The sequence below is a fragment of the Archocentrus centrarchus genome, unplaced genomic scaffold (genome assembly GCF_007364275.1).
Source record: "Archocentrus centrarchus isolate MPI-CPG fArcCen1 unplaced genomic scaffold, fArcCen1 scaffold_115_ctg1, whole genome shotgun sequence".
Lineage (NCBI taxonomy): Eukaryota > Metazoa > Chordata > Actinopteri > Cichliformes > Cichlidae > Archocentrus > Archocentrus centrarchus.
The window spans coordinates 124,214-132,967 of NW_022060161.1; the positions used below are offsets into that span (position 1 = coordinate 124,214).

At 42.2% G+C, this 8,754-nt stretch overlaps 1 long non-coding RNA gene across 1 annotated transcript; it reads left to right on the forward strand.

Annotated features, from left to right (window-relative positions):
- The first annotated feature begins 2,485 nt into the window (after nucleotides 1-2,485).
- On the forward strand, nucleotides 2,486-3,724 carry LOC115775393 (uncharacterized). Its single transcript, XR_004019312.1, has 4 exons — nucleotides 2,486-2,596; nucleotides 2,894-3,020; nucleotides 3,481-3,535; nucleotides 3,694-3,724. It is a non-coding gene; the product is annotated as an uncharacterized LOC115775393 (long non-coding RNA).
- The last annotated feature ends 5,030 nt before the right edge of the window (nucleotides 3,725-8,754 follow it).

The following is an 8,754-nucleotide window of genomic DNA, read 5'->3' on the forward strand; positions in this document are numbered from 1 at the left end:
AACTGAAAGAAAACTCCAAAACCAGTTTTCAGTGAACGACTCTGCTTCTGTCTGGAAAGTTCTCAGTGACCCAACCACAAGCCTAAAGCCCCCCCCCCCCACTGCACCAGCAGTTCACACCTCAACAAACAGCCTGAACAGCTTCTCCTGTAGCTTCAACAATGGGACAGACCTGTTACTCCCCCACCCCAGTCCCACCACCTCCACCATTCATACTACAACAGGGACCTGCCTCACCACCTCACAAGTCTCTCCACCCCCCATGACGCCTCTCTCCATAGTTGAGAGAGATGTAAATACTCTTTCAGAGACAGAACGCCCACAAAGCAGCTGGACCAGACTCAGTGTCTCCATCATCTACCACACAGTGGATCCCAGTAGAAGCAAATATAGAAATAAAAGAGGAGAACATCTGAATTCACTCTGTGCTAAACATTCATTTGATAGAAGGAACAATTGTAATCATAGTCAGATCTACCTGGCTTTAATGATGGGGCCTTTTAACTCACACATTCAACACTTTCTACCAGCTTTCCTTCCTGGCTTTGACTGCTGCAGCTGTGTTTGACACTGGAAGACATTTTTAAATTATTCTTCATTCTTATGATTATAGTTTATTCTTTTTGGGGAAATGCAGCTTTAAACCTTCAAATGTTAAAGTGAACCCCACAATACACAAGAAAAATCAATCTGATTGATCACAAGTGGACAAACTTCTGGCTTCTGTAGACAAAATAAAATCCAACATTTAATCCACAACATGATTAAAACATTCTTCTTGTCCCAAATCACCAAGAGCTGCACATGAAGCACCACAATATGTTTTTATTCTCACTGATTCAGATATGAACTCTGTTTACTTTCATCAGTGTTTGTTAACATCTTCCTCTGCATTAGTTTATAGCAGCGAGTATTCAAATGAGACTTTTTAGGAGTTCACTTCCTCTCATGTGTTCATCCACAGCAGTTTTCTACTAACTACTAAAGGTAGCTCGATGCTTACCTTAGCTGAGCCCACAGACAGAGATTAACGCTGTTCTCAGGTCAGATCCAGGAGATCAGGGTGCGGGATCGATCCAAGTATCAATAGTATCGATACAAACGTTGGTAGTGATGTTGGATCGATGCTTTAGTTTGTTTCTCCTCTAAGTTCACTTGGTTCTCAGAAAAAGCAGCTCTCTCTCTTGCTCCAACCACGCAGCCGCCTTTGCTCCGCCCCCTCCTTCCTGCTCTGCTGTGGTTTGTTGCTGCGCGTCACGTGACTCCGCTGCGATCAGAAACCTCGTGGGCTGGAATTCTCTACAACAGCAGCAACTTATAAAGACACGAAAAGAGCAACAAGAGAAACAAAGAGGAGGGAAATCATCATCAATTCATATTAATCATCAATAACCTGAGTAAATACAAACTGCCACTTTTTCAATCATTTCATGCATTAAGGGAACAAAGTCATCCAAACCTACCTGCCCTGTGGGAAAAACTCATTTCCCCTCGTCTTCAATGATCAATGAACTGTGATGAAGCAGATTGTTGGAAAGCTGACTTCAGTCTCACTGCCACACTCAGGCCTGATTACTGCAGAGCTGCTCAATCACGAAGGCCCTTAAACACAAGCTGTGTGACAAAGTCAAGCAGCTCAAAGATGTCAGGAAGCAAAAAAGGAGCTTCCAAGACAAAGAAAGAAGCTGAAAGGAACCAATGCAGACACAAATGAGCCTCTGACAAAGAAACATGCAGACACAACACCACAAGCACCAATACTAAGGAGACAAAACCACATTCAATCAACATGGATCAAAGTGCAAGATCAAAGTTACAGGAGCAGCTGAAGGACAAAAAGCTGTGATCATTAAAGAACTTTGAGCTTTGGACAAATATCACAAATGTTCACAATTATGAGAGCTTCATCAAACCATCATTTCCCATCAGGAAGCCACAACAGTCTACTATCATATAACAATGGAACAATAATCACTTTGCTCCTCCCGCAGAAACTGGCTCCTTTAATCCTCCGTGGCAAACCCGAGGATGCAGCTTTATTCAACCTGCTGGCACCTGAGAGTGAGCTGTGAAACTTCCAGTAATATTCCCATCATGGAGAGGCTGTCAGACTCTGGGAATCCTGATTCACTGTCCTCAGCTTTAAACAAACCCAGAGTTCATCTATGTCAGGTTTTGGCTCAGGCTGCTTTGGAGTCACTAATCCAGAAGCATCAGACTACTCACTTTCAACACCATCTTTTTGTTACTGATTCATTAATATGTTTTACACTGTTGTTGTTTATTAGTGGAGGGAGCAGATTTGAAAACGGCAAAAAGAAGCACTCAATCTTTCTCATTTTTTTTTTTTTTTTTTTTAAGGAAGAGGAGCTTCTTTAATACTTCAGGCTCTGTCAGCTACCAGTCTGTAAACCTGTTTTGTGCTGCAGCAACAATCAAACATATCCGGTTCATACATCATTGTAGTTTGTGCCTTTGCTCTTTCAGAACTGAATTGGAAATTCAAAGGTGCTGCAAAGCTTTTTCTCCGACAAACTTCTGCCATGAGAGCTGACAGCATGCAATCTTTATCTCAGTGACATTCTCAGAAACAAAGGTGAGCGATAATACTTAATGTGTGCTTTTGATTAGCATGTTTAACGGTTTGTCATTGCTCATAGTGGCCTTGTATTCATTAGACATTTTCCAGAATGTATCCAGCAGTTTCTTCTTCCACAGAAGTTTCAGTGTGAGGCTGCTGTCAGCTGCAGTGTCATTTCATTCATTTTTTACATGATTTTTAGAGAACTAGATTTTTCTACCAAAGGGTGAACTAGTGTGTTTCCATAGATGACCTCTGTATGTGTATACTTATTAAAGGAAGGCATGTTTCTTTGTCTTTTTTCCCCCATAGATACAGTGAATGATAAAACATTAGGAGGAGACAAGCGGCAGAAGTAGTTTAAAGAGGCTGCTGCACTGAGATCACCTCAACCCTGAGATCAGGAGCTCAGAATAACAAAGCATCTGAAGCAGCTCAGGTTTGGAAAGAAGCTTTACGTATTATCATTATTACATTAAAAATTGTTAACAGGTTTTGTAATGTGACAAAACTGTGATAGTTAGCTTTATATTTTTGAACAATTTCATTCAATATAAATAATATAGTGGATTTTGTAACACATACAATGTGTTAGCCCTGCAACAAATTTGGCAGCCTGTCCAGGGTGGACTCTGGCTTTTACCCTGTGCTAGCTGGGATAAGCTCCAAACTCCCTGTTGTCCTAAATTAAATAAGCAGAAGAAGGTGGATGGATGGACTGTATTTCAATTATCTCATCTTATATTTTAATGACTCTGATTTGCAATCATGGGAATATTTTTATGTTCCTCCAGCTATTCAGTGTCTATCTATTGACTGTCATTCTTGCTGTGTATTTTAAGGATATTAGAGCAGATGGTTGTTATGGTCATATTACAGAAGTGTTCCTTACATATCAGATACTCCACAGTCCAACACTGCTGACACAGGAGAGGGATGACATGGAAACAAACGGTGAGCTAAATTTTTTATTTTCTTTTAATACATGTTTAACATTCACTTGAGTGTTACTTGCCATAATAACTGTGGCTGTACACAACACATGAAGCTGCATGGTTGCAAGAAAACTGACCCAAATCTTCTCTTGTTGTGGTTTATTGTCTTGAAAGCAGCAGACGCAGCAGACGGCCTTCAGAAGAAGTCCAAGAAGAAATATTTGAGGCCCACGGACTGAACAGTATTTTTACCTGTCATCATGAGACATTTGGGGTGACAGTTTCATTTTTTGTTGTGCTTAATGCTTACAGTCTAAGACGTCTGCTGTTGATATTTAACACAAAGAGAAAGTTAAACAGCTTTTACAAGTTTGATATTTGATCATCACTCTGTACATGAGGTGCTGTGATTTAATTTCAAAGGTCCTGGTGAGCCATTTACACCAACCAGGGACAGTTTAATTAGACCACATTTGTATTCTAATTACAAATGTATTCTAACATGTTTTTTGTGTTCTCCGTGCTTTCAGGTTCACAGCAGATGGAAGAAAATTCAAACAGCCACTAATGTAGTCGTTTGTGCTGACTGTAGACTGAGGGATCTCTTCAAATTGTTGTATTCCTCCTCTTCCTCGTCACCCACTGCTTCAGCTCTTGCTGACTCCATCAGACCGCAGCAGTTATGTAATTCAGCCAAGAAACATTGTCGTCACCCTCACAAAATATGGTCTACTTAATTTTTTTTAGGCTTTTCAGAAAACACAAAAAACTGAACCGAATGTTGAAAATAAATTTAGACCAAAATAAAATTAAAAATGACTTTGACCATTATTTTAGGAGGGTGGCGCTGTATAACCTTGTTTAACCCTATTCAGGAAGAGAAGCACTGAGATTAATAAGGGTGGTTTCTCAGGGGGGTCTTTGTACACCACCCTGAGAAAACTTGCTAAGCATGACAGGAATAGATTCGACGTAACCCCAGATACACTGAGCTCATGGGTGAACCAAAATCTGTCAGATAATGACAACAGAGAACCAAATGCACCTCCCTCCTAAACTCACCAGCGCACCAACCTGACATTTGTCCTCCCTGAGTTAAATATATGGATGGAAGTTAGATGAGTACAACATAAAAACACTGGTCCGCAGACAGAAGCAGTGAGCTGAAATCAACAGTTGAAACACACAAAGCTACCTGAGACGCTGTATTGAACTACATAATTTAATTATTTGACCTCAGACTGGTTTCACTCAGATGTTCTCTTTCACTTTTTGGTAGATCAAAGCACCGCGTGCTGGTTTATCCCACCTCTGTTATGATGCCAAGAAGAAGAAGCTGCTTCAGAGAAGTGGGCTTCATGGTCTCAGTGCACAGGCTGCCAGTCACACTCACACACTGCAACATGTGTTTTCACTGCCACAATCAAAACATTGAACAAATTCTTTGATTATGGATTGTTGTTAGGAGCTGCGCTATTTACTGCATGCTAAAGATGTTGTAATTAAACAAAATGGTGCATTCTATTTTGATGACAGCTGCACCCCAAGCTTTGATTTTAAAAAGTTTATTTATTTTCCAGTGGACAAAATCTTGCTGTTACACGTCTCTCATTTTTCCATATTTCTGTCCTCTAGCTCTTGAGTGTCATGGCTCTGTCTTTTCTCTGACAGAGAGCCTTTAAAATATTAAAAGTGCCTATTAATTTTACTTTTAAATCATCTTCATGTGGATGTTATCTTTTCATTTGTTATTTTTTTAATGCTCACACTGCTGTTGTAGTGTACAGTAGAGACATTTTAGTTTCCTAATTATGAGACTGGGCTGCCTGTTCTGTGATTTGGAAGTTTGTATCTGTTTGTGACTCTGCAGAGAGTTAAAGCTGTGATCCAGTCTCAGCCTGGATCCACTGTTTGATTTGACTGGAGGTTGCTAAGCTTTAATTATCATGATACATTTTAAACTCTGATTAGATACACAATTTGAAGTTCACAAAAGTGAACAGCTGTACTTATTTCAGAGACATGAATGAACATTTATTAATTTACTTTAAATATTTGGCTTCATAAAGCGCACTGATGTTAGTGTATGTTAATATGAGATCATTTGTAGGCTGAAATTGTAATGTGGACCTGAGCTGGTCCAGAGAAAGTAAACACATATTAATTAAAATAATATTCAGGTGATGCCTTTACCCTGTGAAATGCGCAGGCAATGACGTCACCTCATTCACTGCTAGCTACAAAGTATCATTCATGATCATCTGTGTAAACAACGCTTAAAGATGCCGCCGCAGCTCTGCAGCTGTAACTGTTTCAAATCATATATTTTTGCTCGTTTGAACTCTGAGGATGTTTTTAAACGGTCTTAAAGGCTGTTTCTATGGTGGTTGTCATGGACGCTTCATTAGCTTGTGGGCTAACCTGGCGCTTCCGGGTTCCTGCTGCTAGCTGTCTGCCGCAGGAAGGCTGAGTCCCATTTCAAAGAGCCCGCCGCTCCGCTGTAACTGTGGCTCAAACACCACTTTATCCTTTAAAAAAAGGCCTTTTTTATAGCCACTGATGACACACACACTAATGCACGTCACTGTCACAGTGTGACTTCACTAAACCTCTAAAGTATTGTTTATAAAATGGAAAATGACCGGGCAGGGCTCTGATGATGGAGACTGGGGGGTCTGCCAGCTGACGTTTCACAATCCTGATTGACTCGCTCTGTACATTCATACAGTTCATCAGAGCAGAGTTTTTAGACTGCCACAGTGCGCTGCGCTCACTGTTACTGTGTCAGCTGCTGCCTTCATATATGTCTCTGGAGCTTGAAAAAGGCGACTGGACTTCTTTTTGTTTCTGAAGACGTTTTCACCTCTATCCGAAAGGCTTCTTCAGTTCTCAACCAAATGGTGGAGAGACCCAGGTATTTAAACCCCTGTGGGCGTAGTCCCCTGAAGGTGGTTATGACCCTCTATTGATCATGTGTGTGAACACATGTGCCCAGGTGTGAAGGGGGCGTGGGTCTATTAATCAGTGGTTTCAGTTGAAACCACTCTCTCCAGTGCCAGACTTCCTCCATCCCAACCTCACCATTCAGGAGAAGAAGGCCCATCACAGCCCTAAGCAAGGATCAAAAATCACCATATGCCAGCCGACAAGGGGAGGTGCACGGTTGTGCTGAATTCATCGGATACCACAACAAAATTACTCCACTCCTCAGTGACAACAATACTTATGAGGTCTTGAGACGTGATCCCACAAGCAACTACAAGAAAAAAAGTTGTTTGCTGCCTGCAATAACTTGAAAAGGAAAAAGCAATTGACCGCCCCCACTTACTACCGCCTGTACCCTGGAGAAGCCACTCCATGCATTTATGGACTCCCAAAGATCCACAAAGAAGGAGTCCCACTTCGACCCATTATCAGCAGTATAAACTCGGTCACCTACAACATTTCCAAACACCTCGCCACCATCTTATCACCGCTTGTTGGCATCACACCCCACCACATTTGAAAACTCTACAGATTTTACTAACAAGGTCCAGAATCTTGTACTGGATCCAGATGAAACCATGGTGTCCTTTGATGTGGTTTCACTTTTCACTTGCATACCCACAACTGAGGCAGTGGAGGACCGTCAGAAGACGACTACAGGAAGACGACTCCTTACTGAACAGAACCAGCTTCACCCCAGATCGATTTGTGCACTTTTAGACCTCTGCCTTACCACAACATATTTAAATACAATGATGGATTCTACAGACAGAAGCATGGATGTGCCATGGGCTCCCCAGTGTCTCCCATTGTAGCCAACCTTTACATGGAGGAAGTGGAAAGTAAAGCTCTTGGTTCTTTCAAAGGGGTGGCACCTAGCCACTGGTACAGATATGTAGATGACACCTGGGTCAAATCAAACCCAAGACAGTAGAAGCCTTCACTCGTCACATCAACTCAGTGGATAAATACCTACGTTTTACCAGGGAGGACACCAAGAGATAACAAGTTACCATTCCTGGACTGTGCGGTGCTTATCAAGGAAGATGGAAGCCTCAACATTGAAGTTTACCGGAAGCCCACACACACAGACCAGTATCTCCTCTTGACTCCCACCACCCTCTGGAACACAACTTGGGGTGATCAGGACCCTACAACACCGTGCGGAAAGTGTTCCCTCTAAGGCAGAAGGGAAGCATAAGGAAACACCACACACATTAAGAAAGCCCTCAAAACATGCGGTTACCCCAACTGGGCCTTCATCAAATCAGCTAAGATGCACAGGAATGAAGGCCAAACACAAACTACAGAGAATAGGAAGGACAAGAGGAACAACATTGTCATCCCATATGTGTCAGGCTTGTCAGAGAAACTCAGAAGAATTTTCTCCAAGCATGACATCTCAGTATACTTCAAACCAAGTCACACCCTAAGACAAAAAACTGGTTCATCCCAAGACAAACCCGCCCAAACACAAGATCAGCGATGAGTGTATGATGTTCAGTGCAGGTGAAGAGTGCTCGGACCTCTACATTGGTGAAACCCAAACAGCCTCTTCACAAACGAATGGCACAACATAGAAGAGCCACCTCGACAGGACAAGATTCAGCAGTACATCTGCATCTGAAGGAAAAAGGGGCACTCTTTTGAGGATGCCAATGTTCACATTTTGGACAGGGAAAACAGATGGTTGAAAGAGGAGTGAAAGAAGCCATCTATGTCCACTGTGAACAACCATCATTGAACAGAGGAGGTGGGATTACGTCACCAACTTTCCCCCGCTTACAGTGCTGTCCTGAGCTCCCTTCCCAGACGTCTCAACCCCCATTCACACCTTTGTTCCGTGACCTCAATAGGCCACAGGAAACAATGGAGCGGAGTCCTAAATTGGTTTCAACTGAAACCACTGATTAAATATGACCCACGCCCCCTTCACACCTGGGCACATGTGTTCACACACATGATCAATAGAGGGTCATAACCACCTTCAGAGGACTACGCCCACAGGGGTTTAAATACCGTGGGTCTCTCCACCATTTGGTTGAGAACTGAAGAAAGCCTTTCTGGATGAGAGGTGAAATGTCTTCAAGAAACAAAAAGAAGTCCAGTCGCCTTTTTCAAGCTCCAGAGACTACTATGACCTGGATGACTGAGAATCTACACAGACATATTGCCTTCATATATGTTTACTGCTGAGGTTTGATGAAGCAGGTGGAGGAGAGTCAAAGACTGATCACAGTCAGCTCATTCATT